Here is a 14631-nt window from a genome sequence, read left to right on the forward strand (position 1 = left end):
AAACATGGGGCAATTAGCGAGGTCTCCCGGGGGTGTCAGAGGAAGAAGGCACGTGGGAGATCATATTATCAAGGACAAGCAAACTCTGACATCTTCAGGGCCATAAATGACCAAAACCGAACAAAAATAGGTGTGGCCCAATGCAGAGAATACACCCATAAAGATGGAGCTGACACTACTCATGTCCAGCCAAAGGCTGCCATTCACAGCCGTGGGACCAGTGCTGTCAGAGCTCCTGAGCCTTACTCTTATTTTTTAGAGTTGGGTCTTTTAATTTTTATTTTTTGAGATAATCAGAAAGGTTGTTGTTTTGTTTTGTTTTTAATATGTGTACCATAACTCGAGTGTAGGGGCGCCTGGGTGGCAGTTAAGCATCCGTTTTCGGCTCAGGTCATGATCTTATGGTTCATGGGTTCGAGTCCCATGTCAGGCTCTGTGCTGGCAACTCAGAGCCTGGATCCTGTTTCAGATTCTGTGTCTCCCTCTCTCTCTGCCCCTTCCCTGCTGCCGCTCTCTTTCTCTCTCTCAAAAATAAATAAAAGCTAAAATAATAATAATAATAATAATAATAATAATAAAAATAAAATAACTCGAGTTTGTAAGTCAACTGATTTTTCCTTGACACTGTTAGACTTAAAGGACACCAAGTTAAAACTTCTTTTACAAGGAAACAGTATTGCAGATGTCTAACCAAAAGTCACACGATGATTAGCAGGCAGAACCCAGATCAAAAAATAAATTTCATGCCCCCTGAATATTCTCCAGCTGTTATGGTGATGAGTAACCCAATTAATCAAATTTGGAAATGGAAATATAGAAAGCAAGGTAGCAAATTCTTCAATTAAGAAATAATAAAAGGAAGAGTATTATTATTCTCCCCCTTCATTATTTTGACATGCTTTTTGGTTTCTTTCATTTTGTGTCTTGTCAGGGAAGAAAGAAAAAGAAAGAGGGAGAGAGAGCTTCCTGGAGAGAAAATTAAATCTGTTTTGAAGGCTTGTGTATGTGCCAGATAACTTCCTTGGGACTTAAAAAAGATATACTTAAAAGATAAAGTCTATTTTTTAATCTTATTTAAGAAATTAGAGAATAAAGTAGGTAAATAGTAAATGAAATGAGATCAAAAAAGCATAATTAATGTAAAACTTCCTTCACATAAGTTAAAAAAGAATTAAAGAACCTAAAGAATTTTGTGTGAATTGAATTCCTTAAGGTATTGTAAGGTAAACATGGGGTCTGGGACAATGCTAAATTTGCACAAGATTATCTAAAGGTTACCTCTGATAGTGAGAGAGAGACTTCTGACCCGTGCACCTCCATTTGAGGCCTTGAAGGCATGAGATACACAGGATTAAAATATTTTCAGTGCATGTTTGAATGGGGCTCTGCTAGGATCAGGGTAAAAGACTGAGTGGATACTTCTCGATTTATTCTAAATAGCACAGGAAACCACTGGAGAGTGGTAAGCAGGGAAATGACCTATCCCATGGGGAAGACTGACAGGATTGCGGAGGCTCTGTAAGAGAACAGAACTGGAGAGCATCCCTGCTCTGCATCCTGGAACAAAAGAGAAAATGAAGAAGAAAGACGGGTTTCTAACCTCGATATACGCGTAATGCAGAGGCCCAGACACCTGCAAGGGAAAAGAGTCTCTGACTTGGCCAGCTTTGTGCCAGGAAGGTGATTTGGCTGACTGAATAAACACTGGCCAGAATTGGAAGAATGCCCAAATCTTGCTTGTAAAATATACCCATTAAACCTCCAAGCTGCTTCATCAAAACATGGGCTTAAAGACAACCTACAGAGCCAGTTCTGACTGGAATAGAGACCACCTTCTGCAAAGGCAGCAGTGCTCGTGTGGGAGGCTGGCGGGGCTTAGCACTGGCACCACATGCCTGTTCATCTTACCTGCCAGCCTTTGCTTTGCATTTGTTTTTTTTTTTTTTTTTTAATATGACCTCTTTAGGGTCTGTGGGCATTGCTGGTAGCAACGTGAATTGGCACAATCGGGCCGTACACATTAAGAAGGCTAAAAATGTGCATTCACTCTGACCCGACAACATTACTTGTGACTTTATCTTGAGGGAATGATCAGAGATGCAGTGATGAGAGCAACAAATGGAGAAAGCATAAAGGTCCAACAATAGTGCATGGGTCAGGTACATTAGGGCACCTGTGCAGCCATTCAATGTCAAGTTCGAGAAAAAGACTTCATGACGGAAAAGAAATCTGCAACATAATTTTAAGTAACAGAGACTACAAAATACTATACGGGACGGGAGTCCGATTTTTTAAGGATCTGCTTTAATATATACATATTTAATTACATTGTATATTATAATAAAGTGTTAAGAGTGGTCCTTTCTCCAAGGCCTATATATTTTTTAAAATTTTTTAATGTTTATTCATCTTTTTAAAATATAATTTATTGTCAAGTTGGCTAATATACAGTGTATACAGTGTGTTATTGGTTTTGGGGGTAGATTTCCGTGATTCATTGCCTACATACGATACCCACTGCTCATACCAACAAGTGCCCTCCTCAATGCCCATCACCCATTTTCCCCTCTCCCCTGCCCTCCCCTCACCAACCCTCAGTTTGTTCTCTGTATTTAAGAGTCTCTTATAGTTTGCCTCCCTGTTTGAAACTGTTTTTCCCCTTCCCATCCCCCATGATCTTCTGTTACGTTCCTTAAGTTCCACAAATGAGTGAAAACATATAATATCTCTTTCTCTGACTTATTTCACTTAGTATAATATCCTCCAGTTGCATCCACGTTGCTGCAAATGGCAGGATTTCATTCTTTCTCATTGCCAAGTAATAGTCTGTTGTATATATAAACCACATCTTCTTTATCCATTCATCAGTTGATGGACATTTGGACTCTTTCCATAATTGGGCTATTGTTGAAAGTGCTGTTATAAACACTGGGGTACATGTGCCCCTATGCATCAGCACTCCTGTATCCTTTGGATAAATTCCTAGCAGTGCTATTGTTGGGGCGTAAGGTAATTCTATTTTTAATTTTTTGAGGAACCTCCACACCATTTTCCTGAGCGGCTGCACCAGTTTGCATTCCCACCAACAGTGCAAGAGGGTTCCCGTTTCTCCACATCCTCGTCAGGATCTGCTGTTTCCTGAGTTGTTCGTTTTAGCCACTCTGACAGGTGTGAGGTGGTACCTCAATGTGATTTTGATTTGTATTTCCCTGATGATGAGTGATGTTGAGCATCTTTTCATGTTAGACTATATTTTTTAAAACTGATTCTCTATTTTCTTAAGTTTTTATAATGAACATAATTATTTTTGTAATTTAAAACACTTCTCTCAAAATGTACTGATATCGCCACTGAAAGCTCTGTGTCCAAAATGCTTACCTGTAACATCCTTAAGGCTTGTCTTCCAACCTGACCAGTAGGGGTTAGGACAGCAACTCTGGTCAACAGAAACCTGGAAGACATGAAATGTTGGGTGACATAAGAGAAAGAAAACAGTCTGTTACACACCCCGACTTTGTAATCCCACATATTCCATATATTTTCATGTTTTTTTTTTTTTTCTTATTTTCGGACTTGAGTTTCCCAAGCTTGATGCATTTGGTAGTGACATTCTCCTTTTCCTCCCAGACGCATGCTGCACAGTGCAGACAAAAGTCTACCCGGTCCATGCTTTATCTCCAGCGCTTACTAGGAGCTAGGTAAGTATTTGCTGAATAAAATTAAAAGAATGGATGAAGCTAAGCCCTATTAACAGGGAATCAGAGAGAAACATGGCATAGGGCACTGATAAACACAGGTGCGTTCAGGTCAGTTTTCAGTAGAAACAAAAGTACAATGTCTAGGAGGACTGAATTAAACTGTTTGCAAGGGTATATTATCCTGCAGATGGTAGTATTTTAGGAGCTACTAATTTCTCATATGAAGGGCTTCAGACAGGGATTTCTTTTCCCCAACAAGCAAGAAGATTAAGACCTATGGGGAAAAAATTGATATTCATAGACTAGCACTGATGCCATCTCAAGGCATAGAATGAAAGGTTGTGGGGGGACTTCAGAGGGAAGAAGGAGAAGTAAAATAAATGAGGCTATGCAAATTACACACATTCTAAAATTATTTCTCTGTGCTATTTAATTCAAAAATTATAAATGCAGGGAGCATGTCATAAAACCCTATGATATTTTCTATAACCCAAATACGTATCAAGGATCTTGAAAACGTTCATCTCTCTGATGAAGTGTGGATGCAAACTAATTATAAATAATAAATGTAGACAAAGATTTTTATACAAACAAGGTTGATCCATGGATTCAAAGGAGAAATTCCATTTTATACATAAATCACAGGGAGATAGAGCTGAAAGGGACCTTGGCCATAGTAGTCAGAGTTTTCCAGGGAAACAGAACCAATAGGGTGGGGGGAGAGAAAACCTCTTTGAAGGAATTAGCTTATGCAATTGTGGAGGCTGACAAGTCCAAAATCTGCAGCAGGCTGGAGACCAAGGAAAGAGTTGATGGTTTAGTTCAAATCAAAAGGCAGCTGCAGTCACAATGCCCTTTTTGGGGGTTAAGGGAGGAATACATCTTTTTCTGTTAGGGCCTTCAACTGATTGGATAAGGCCCATTCACATTATGAAGGATTATCTGCTTTACTTAGAGGCTAGTGATTTAAATGATAATCTCATCTAAAAAAATACCTCCAAACCAACATCCAGATGTGTTTGACCAAATATCTAGATAATCTGGACTAGCCAAGTTGACACATAGAATTGGCCATCACATGAACCCATATGCACATTTGGAAGGACTCTCAGAAAAGTGAACTTCCCAAGCTTGTTTGCAAATAGACCATTGCCATCTTTCCTTGGTGTTGATATAAATTTTTTCCTGAAGTCTGCAAAAAGCCCTTGACGTTCATTTCTAGAGCTAGAAGATATCAGACAATACCTTTTACTCTTTTATTTTAAGGATAGCGTGACTTGTTCCAAAAGTACGTAACTCATCTTTCAGGGATATGGATTATCTAATTCACTTGGCATCCCAGATGCTCTTAGAGATCTCATGATTTCCACACTGTAAGACTCCAATACCTACTTGCTCAATTAAACTAAGCCCGGTTCTTAATGAGCTCAGTCAGAAATTTTTCATGCCACATCACCTGACTTCTCTCATTTTCATTTTACTTTTCTAAACAAAACAGGATTTACTAATAATCTCTAATGTAATACAAGTGGTAGCTATGCTAAGTAAGTAATAGCTTTAGCGGAGAGAAATGGCAAGAAAGGCTCTTTCTGAAGGGGAGACTTGGAGAATAGGACACATGTAGTCAGAGAGGAACGTGGAGAGCTGCAAAGGAAGGAAACTGCATGAAATGAAAGAGGACAAAAGGTCTGAGGCATACGCGCACTGCGAATTGTGCACAGAGCTGTCGAGGGAAGATACGTGGGCATGTACATAGTGAACTTGAAGACAGCATAAATAGTTTGTACTTTAAAGAGTTTCAAGCGTTAGAGTTTCGTACTGAGAAGTAACGTCATTCAAGTGTTTTTTTTTACATAGAGGGGAAAAAAAAACTATTCTGGTCATATGAATGTAACCTCTTTAAGCTACTTGATCTTTGCCTTCTGTCTCCTGTTCCCGTGTTTTTTAAATGACAGAATAATCCAATTCCGCGTATAAATTATACAATACTAAGCTGAAAATCCATGCACGACCAAAAAATAATTTAGAAGTAATTTTGTCATAAAAATTATTTCAATGCGGTTGTCACAACGAATACCTGTCATTACATTTATACACAATTACTTGTCAGTGGCAAATTTTAAACAGGAAAATGTGGGCTGCAGAGAACCCCATTAAAATGAAACATGGATCTAGAGTGAAGGGAAGAACAGATATCAGAATTAAGAGAAAAGAGACACAGTCTATACCCAGATGTCATATTAAATGTTTCAAGTTACAAGTAAGGATTGGTGGCTTGCTACTTCTTTATTTCCAGCAGTAATGAAATGACTGGTTCAGTGTATCTGATTGTGGTAGGTATTTGGAAAAGAGAGAGTACTGTTGTGGCAATAACAGGTGGTGCTTTGGGGGCTGAGCTCGGTCTCTGTTACTATCTACTTGGTGACTGAGAAAGGTTTTTTTGTCCAATTCACAAGAAAATTTCAGGTGATTAAAACCTACTTCTACAGTCCAGGTTGATGTTACTCTCTATGATGTTATTGGAATAGTAGATTAACTTTCTGCAAAGAGCCAGGACTGGAGAAAATGATTTGTTTTTTGGTAGTGTCGCAGGCCCTAATGAGGAGGTGAGCCCTTCTTGTAACTTTGTTCCTTGGGTTGCCCAAGGCTTCATTTACTACTCTCAGTAAAAGTCCCGGCTTGTTCTCCTGCTCTGAACAAAGGCTGATTTTCATGAGAAAAGAGTTAGTGAATGCTTTCCCTTAGGCATTGCGACTAGCTCCTTGCAGAGAAGCGGGCTGTTGCATTACTTTTTGTCATCTTTCATCACAGAAGCGTTTGCTAAAGGCGGCAGAAACTGTGCTGGTCCCACCTGTCTCTGCTCTCCTGAAACCAGTGATGGAAATCACCTGTAAACAATTTTAACAACAAATATTTGCTGGCAAACCAATCAGAATTCACAGCAATTAGAGATGCGCACATTTTCACAGAAGAGTCTAGGCACAGTCCATCCTGATTTGGTCTCCCGAGACCTGAGTGTTCATTGTTGGCTTTGGCTTCCCTGTTAAAGCTGATAACATCACACATTGAAAACCGAGAGCTGTTGAACGCAGCTCCAAGCAGCTTCAGGTTGGACGATGTTATCAACGGTGAAAAGAGTAACAGAGAACTCCAGGGCCTGGCTGGGTCTTGGCTTGTAAAATGTCTTTCAGTTCTGCCTCTAATGTTTTTATGTAGAAAGTAGCTTGGGATCTGTTCATATGTTCCTAAACACCAGGAATTTTGCTGAAAGGGAGAAGAAGATTTTCAAACCCTGAAGATGTGGTAATAAAATGGAGATATGCAAAATTTTATTTGTTGAAAATCATATATATATACATATATATATAAAATCTATAATATATGATATATATATAATATATATATATATATAATATATATACATATCACATACATATATATGCAACTAATTCCAGGTGTCTTCTGGACAACTCTTAAGGACCTGTTTGCAAGCATTTTAAATGCAAGAGAATTCTTTACCCCCCCCCCCCCATAGAGCTGTGTCTCATGATTTATGGATCATTTAGCACAGCTCAGCTGCACAAAACAGGTTAATTCCTGCATAGAGGGCAGCTGAAAGGAGGGAGATGATGAGACAGAGCTTTCCCAGGAGTGCCTGGGTTCTTCTTTTCTGAGAGTCTGTACCTAGAAGCCTTGAGAAATACAGAGGACATGAGAGAAAATGAGAACATGCATTCTAGGGCTCTGAATTCATTTCCAGAGTCCCCCCGCCCTACTGACCTGACTCCCAGCAAATGACCTGACATTTTGCATCAGGACCAACAGCAGTCAGCTGCTAGGGGCCTGGCTATGGGGCAGCCACACAGAGAAAAGGCTAAAAAATAAACTTTGAGAAATCTTTAAAATAGAACTTTCCAGAACACATAGGTTTTCTCAAAAAATAAAATATTAATATGTTATTGTTCAAATATACTAATTCAAGAGTGGTATTAAGGTATTTAAGATTATATAACATTTGCATCTAAGGGAGTACCAAGAAGAAGTTTAATAATGAGGAAAGCAGAAAATGAAGAAAACCATCTTTTCTTGATGTAGTTCTGACCTAAAGTACGGTTCAGCCCAGGTGGTTACTATACACACACACACACACACACACACACACACACACACACTGGAGATTAATTAGAAAACAAAAAAAATTGTTAAGAAAAGGAATGCCCTATTTAAATTTTTTTTAATTTTAAAATATTGCGAAACAATTTAAAAAATGAAGTATTACAAAAGTATTACTAAAGTAATTAAAAATGACTAAGTATTTAGAAGGCTCTTAAATTCCATCTAACTTTTCTCAGCTCTGATACGATTCTTGGATTTTTTTTCCTCTTCGTTTGGGTTTGAATATGGAAACAGATGATTAAAATTATAATACCATAATTCAAGATATTGAGATAAAATAAAAGCTTGAAAATAACAGTTTTCAAGGGCTCCTGGGTAGCTCAATTGATTAAGCGTCCAACTCTTGATTTCGGCTTGGGTCATGATCTCAAGGTTCATGAGTTGGAGCCCCATGTCAGGCTCTGTGCCAACAGTGGGAAGCTTACTTGGGATTCTCTTTCTCCCCTTTCTCTCTGTCCCTTTTCCCGCGCATGTATGTGTGACTGCGCACATGCTTTCTCTCTCTCAAAATAAATAAACTTTAAAAAAAAAGAAAAGACAATAATAATTTTCAAAATTAGTCTTTTTGGGTTAGGCCATTATACTTGAGGCCAAGTGCATAGAAAAATTATCTGTGCCATGATCAAAGGCATTATCATATCCCAAATCCCTGAGGTCTTTCTTGCCTCTCTAGCAAGGTGCATTAGCCAACTAATAGTATTTCCAGATAGAAAAATGGAAAGGAAAATGCTGAGCTTGACACAGAGACAAGAGCCTAATAGGCTTGTGTACATACATTAGCCTTATGACTCACGATGGATTTGCAGACAGCACTGCCAAGTCTATCTCAGAGGGTCCGTCATTAACACTCACTGTGATCCCTGCTGCCTTTCTCCCTTCAAATTCTCTTACAAGCTTTCCAAGTAGATGATTTAACTTAATATTTCTTCAAGGAGGAGAGAATGTAAGCAAGTTCAAGACAAGCCAACCCAATGTCTCATTTTCTTGGCTGATTTCAACAAATATTAAGTTCCAGATTTTGTTTTATTTATGGGCTCTCTCTATTGACAGAAAATGAATTAATACTGAGTCATTCAAGGGCTGAAAGGAGAATAAAGAAGAGAGTGCATCTCCTCTCCTTAACTAACAACAAATTACTTTCAAATTGCTTTAAGCTTTCATGATTTTTTTTTAAACACATAAGTTAGGTAACACTGGGCTAAAATGTACTGAACACACAAAAATCGAACAACTGGTAGTGAATTAGTTTTATTTAGTTATCAAAATTACTCCCCCCCCCCTTGCTTCTTACCATCTATTAACATGAGAATCAGAGATGTGACTGGAAAGGAGTTCTCTTTCCCTATGTCAATAGAAAACTAGTACTTCTATTACCCTCATCAAGTCCAGAAATAAAACAAATTATCCATCTCCAAATTTAAACATTCATTGAGATTTGCATGGTGGTTTCTCACTCTTTCATACTTTCTGGAAGATTCTATAAAGACATCACCTGCAAGAATTATTTAAACGTTTCCTGGTGTGGGGTAGATAATTTGCATTGCCTCTAAACAAAGCCCAGACTAAAATGCTAGCAGTAATCTAAAATTTAGAAAGAAATAATCAGAAACTCCTACAGATCACTCCTTTTTTATCACTTCTGTAGACACTAATGCTATTTCAGAAACAGCTGGAAGGGAAGTCTATTTAAAATGGCTTCAATTAGAATGAAAAATTAGTATTTAATAACTTATTCCTTTAGCATTTTCAGGGTTGAGATATAGGGAGAGTTTTTCACTGTTTCATCAGCACTGTCTTGTGCATGCTTCACCGTGCACTTTAGATGAAATCTGAGCTAAGATGTTCCATCATCACCCCTGTTCTTCCTACAGAAGCCCTCAGAACTGGTTCTCCATTTGTCGTGCCAGTTAAGGACCCCAACCAGGCTCAGTTGTTTAAATATACCTAGACTGGGGTTCCTGGGTGGCTGAGTTGGTTAAGCATCCGACTTAGGCTCAGGTAATGATCTCATGGTCCATGGGTTCGAACCCTGTGTCTGAGCCGACAGCTCGGGGCCTGGAGCCTGTTTCAAATTCTGTGTCTCCCTCTCTCTCTGTCCCTCCCTCACTCATGCTGTGTGTGTGTGTGTCTCTCTCTCTCAAAAATAAACATTAAAATTAAAAAAAAAAAAATAAATGAATAAATACACCTAGACCACATCCCTTCTTCTCCTGTCTCACTTGAGCTACTTTTACTACCACTACCATTTCACTTCCACACTTCACCTACTTTCCTACTTCTAATGTTAATACAATCCAATATTTTGGGATCCCAAGTCCTCCTGGAGAAATCACACCACCATGCAGTCACTGTTCCAGATGCCCAGTGACAGCTGGCCTGCAGCCCTCTCTGGTCAACTATTTATATGTTCATAATGAGTAGTCTCTGGCATTCCTCACAGTGACAAATCAAAACCATACACAAACTGGTTGTCCTTCATTTACCCTGCCGCCCCTACATCCTATCCTCTTTCTCGAAAAGCACACGTCTCTCCTATTTCACAAAGAAATTGAAGCTTCCCAGGTATTTTCCCTTCTGATGTCTAGGCTCCTGCATCTGTCCCTCCTTTACATGGTCTTTTCTACTTGTGTAAGGTCTCCAAGGGCGTTTCATCAGCATCTCCTCCCTCCCTTGTGTCTTCAATGTTTTTTTCCTGTATCCTCACATTCCATGTACCTTTAGGAGACTATTACCTGGTTTCTGTCTCCACTCTGCTAAAATTTTCTGGCAATGATTGCCAATGATCACTTCATATTGCTTGACACAAACTCACTTTAATTATATTAACGGACATCCTAATACGATTTGATATAGTTGATCATTCTATTCTTCCTAGAATTCTCTCCCTTCTTCCCTCTGTGACCACATTCAGTCATGGTTCTCCTCTTGTATTTCAGACCTTTCCCTTTCAGTCCTCTTCTCTGATTCTCTTTTATTCATCTCCTAAATGCCTGCGATACTGGGGGGAGCTGAAGCAGTCAAAGCAGTATTCAGAGTCCGAAAGTAGAACTCGAGAGCCCAGCAACACAGACCCCATGTTGCATGATGGCTAAACCCAGTGGCTTCACAGGTGAGCAAAAAAAGGGTACAAATCCCTGCTCTTCCACTTACTAGATGGATACTTTGGGACAGGTTAGTCTCTTTGCGTACTGGTTTTCTCACACATAGAATATAGATAATAATACTTTCCAGAGACCGCTGCTGTGAGGAATAACTCTGATAATAAATGCAAAGTGTCTATAAATACGGCTTTCCAATAAATGACATCTATTATTATTTTATTGGTTTTAAGGTTCCTCAAATATTTATCTCTGTTTTCAGAGTCAAGCATGAGACAAAACAGTAATGTGGGGAACCATTTAGGGCGGCATTATATTAGGAAAGAGAGAGAAGCATTCTTGCTACAATCCAATTGAACCAATTTAAAAATTATCTGAGCTATTCACCTAGCCTAATTCGCCATTAAGCTTAAGAGGCTTCCATTCTTTCCAGAGCAACACTGACTTGAATGCTTCACCAGCACTTTTAGCCAGAGTTCCTCACAGTATCCCCAGCCCTGACCCCTGCTGCCAGGTAACCTCAAATCTTTATGGACCAATGATCCCAGATTTGCAGAGTGCAAAGCATATTAACACATCACCCCATTATCTTTAGGACTATCTTTGAATACCAAAGACACAAATATTTAATAAAAATCTATTAAGCAAGTCAACATTTTTAAATTTGTGGTGGATTTCTCTACCTGTGAGTTCGTAATGCAAAGAAAGAATGGAGAGCCTATCAACTATTTAAAGTTCTTGCTAAAGGATTATTTTAAAAGGTAAAATCATGATTGTCATACAAATATAAAGCAAATGCATGTAAAAGATTTTATCTAACTCATTAATTACTGAGGGAACCAAGAATATGTCCCAACCTAGTCAAAGAAGAAACCTTAGTACACATATATAGAGGTCCTCTCTATGCACAGGAATGTGCAAATGAATATTCAGGTAGATGTGAAACTGTCAATATCCACCCAGAAATAATTAAGTTCTGCCATACACAATACATCTGTATTTCTAAAGATAAAATTCTCTGTATTATCAGAGCTGTAAAAGTTTGATGACTACAAAGGGAGAGGTAACCCTAACAGAACACTCAGTTATTGTTCTTTGCTTGTTTCTAAGTTCTTTTTTTTTTCTTTTTCTTTTTTTTCTTTCTTTCTGACACTGTATCTTTTGAAGCTAGGAAGGATTCCAAGTGCACAGTTTCCTCTGTCTTGACACTATACACAGACAGATAAGCTCTCGGCAACCAATGAGACAGAGTTAGCATGTGTTAAGGGGTCCTCAAATAATATATAGCAGTCAGAGTCTGAAGAGGTTAGAGAACTCCTGGTTTCTACTTCCACAGCCAATGCTTTGGACACTATGTGTTTCCATTAACATATATGTAATGTGACATTTAGATCTGTTCTATTCAACAATCTTAGACAGCAGCAATTATATAAACAGGAAAAATAAGATTCACCACTTTAGATGTAACAAGAATAATGACTGTTCTGACTTACATTTCCCCCTCATTCTTCCTCCCTTCGTCACCCTTCTGAATTGCATTTTGTAAAGCTTGAGACAGGACCTCACTGGGAAGGAGAGGGGTGGGAGCTGGTGCAACGTGCACTAAGCTTGATAGAGCATCATCGTGGCATTTCCATAACGAGCTTACAACAGAATCTTTGTCAGACCTCTCTTTGCTTTGACCCTGATGCTGAACATGAGGTCAGGGCACATGCCCCACAGTTCATCCAGCTGGAGTTCTAGGAGAACAGGATGGTGATGTCAGTTTTGGCACTCCGTGCAAGGACAACAAAGCCTGCACCTAGTGAATTACAAGAAGATGGATCCCAGCCCTCGGCTCTGTGTTTACAAAAACATCAGCAATAAGCACACATACATTTTCGTAAAAGAAAACCACAGCCCTCTCATCGTCGTGATGAAAAGAAAAACAGATTTTGAAAAATCACGGGTAATTTAGAAAATACAATAAATATAAGACCCCTCCCTTTTCTAATTAGTTAATATCACAAAAGCATATGGGAAGGCTATTGCCTTTATCTTCCACAAACTACAGCCTTTGTCACTTGTAGCTGTAGTGATACACATCAGTTTTTACGCTGGCCTTGGGGACAGTTTACAACTTCCATTTTAATTATAATATCGAGAAGAACAAAGAATTTAGTTCTGCAAGAATTTGGCTCAGGTGTTTTTAAAATTCCAGTAGCTCTCCTGACACTTCAGAAGAGGCTCCATTCTTTCTCCAAGCACAATACTGATATCTGATTTTGCCACCCCTAAATAACCATAGCAGTAATGAAACAGAACTGTTTTCATTCTCTTTATCAATAGCTTTCACTTATAATCTGCTCCCTCTAAGAGACACGCCCATGAGGCAGGAGTCTTAAAGTTCTGGCATTTAGGGCTTCACTGGAGAACACGCTCAAAGTCAGAGACCCGGGAAGGAAGGACTTGTTTGGAGAGACCACAGCCTGGTGAGGTCAAATTCATTTGAACATCTGAAAGCCAATCCTTCCTCTTTTTCATTAAAAAAAAAAAAAAAAAAAAAAAAATCCTGTCATTTGAGACTATTGCCATTTATTATGTTTATTTAAAATATCAATGTGTAGGGGCACCTGGGTGGCTCAGTTGGTGAAGTGGCTCACTCAGTTTCGGCTCAGGTCATGATCTCACAGTTCCTGAGTTCCTCACATTGGGCTGAGCTGGCAGTGAGGAGCCTGCTTGGGATTCCCTCTCTTTCCTTCTCTCTCTGCCCCTCCCTCACTTGCATGCTCTCTCTCTGTCTCTCTCAAAAGAAACAAACTTAAAAGAAAGATAAATGTGTAAATATTTAGTTGAAACATAAGTCAGAAATACTTGCAAGTATATTGTTTCCCTGAACACACATACACACAAAGCCTCAGAGAAAAAGGAACTTGCATATCGTTACTGAGTTTCTATTGGAAATTTAAAAAAAAAAAATGTTGAGGAAGATCGATACACAGCTGTTGGAAAATAGAGTGGAACCATTTCGCTTTTAATCATTACAGAACTGACTCAAAACCTACAGTTTCAGTTCCATAAAAAAAGCAATTTTGAGATTTTTCTCACTAATTCTTGCCTTTCATAATAATAGATACCATGTGATAAGTGTTTAACACATGCCAGACTCTGAGTTGAGTCTTTTACATGCTTTAATTATTTCTACCGCTTAAGAGCAATTTATGAGGCAAATACTATTATCATCAGTCTTTTTTCATGGATAAGGAAATCAAGGATTCAAGAGGTCAAAACTTGCCCAAAGTTACAGAATTGTTAGGTATCCATGGCAATTATTATCTTTCCTACATGTTGCCACATGACTTAAAAAAACTCAATAGTTATGGTATAGGAGATTCCCAGATATAAGTAGCGAGACCAGGAAATGGTTTTTAGGCTCTGTAACAGTGTTTTCACACCTTTCCATTCCTCCTTAGGGTTCCAATACGCACAGCGACTTAATGTGTCTTTCTCTGAGGTTTTGCCATACTCTCTTCGGCCCAAAAACTCTAATAAATTTTGCCGGCAAAATTTCCTGGGTCCTCCTTGTGTCTTTCTCTATTTCTCTAACTACACCAAAATTTCAAATATTGTCCTTTCTTACTATTTGTTGTCTACTGACATGAAATCCTCTTGATATCCAT

The 14631-nt window shown here is 38.7% G+C and overlaps 1 long non-coding RNA gene across 1 annotated transcript in view; it reads right to left on the reverse strand.

The window, feature by feature from the left end:
• Positions 1-14631, reverse strand: part of LOC128315271 (uncharacterized) — a 225339-nt gene that overhangs the window by 95691 nt on the left and 115017 nt on the right. The window contains exon 2 of the long non-coding RNA XR_008297926.1: positions 3379-3451. This is a non-coding gene — a long non-coding RNA (uncharacterized LOC128315271). The remainder of the gene's footprint in view (positions 1-3378; positions 3452-14631) is intronic.

The sequence above is a fragment of the Acinonyx jubatus genome, chromosome C2, assembly GCF_027475565.1.
Source record: "Acinonyx jubatus isolate Ajub_Pintada_27869175 chromosome C2, VMU_Ajub_asm_v1.0, whole genome shotgun sequence".
Taxonomy (NCBI): Eukaryota; Metazoa; Chordata; class Mammalia; order Carnivora; family Felidae; genus Acinonyx; species Acinonyx jubatus.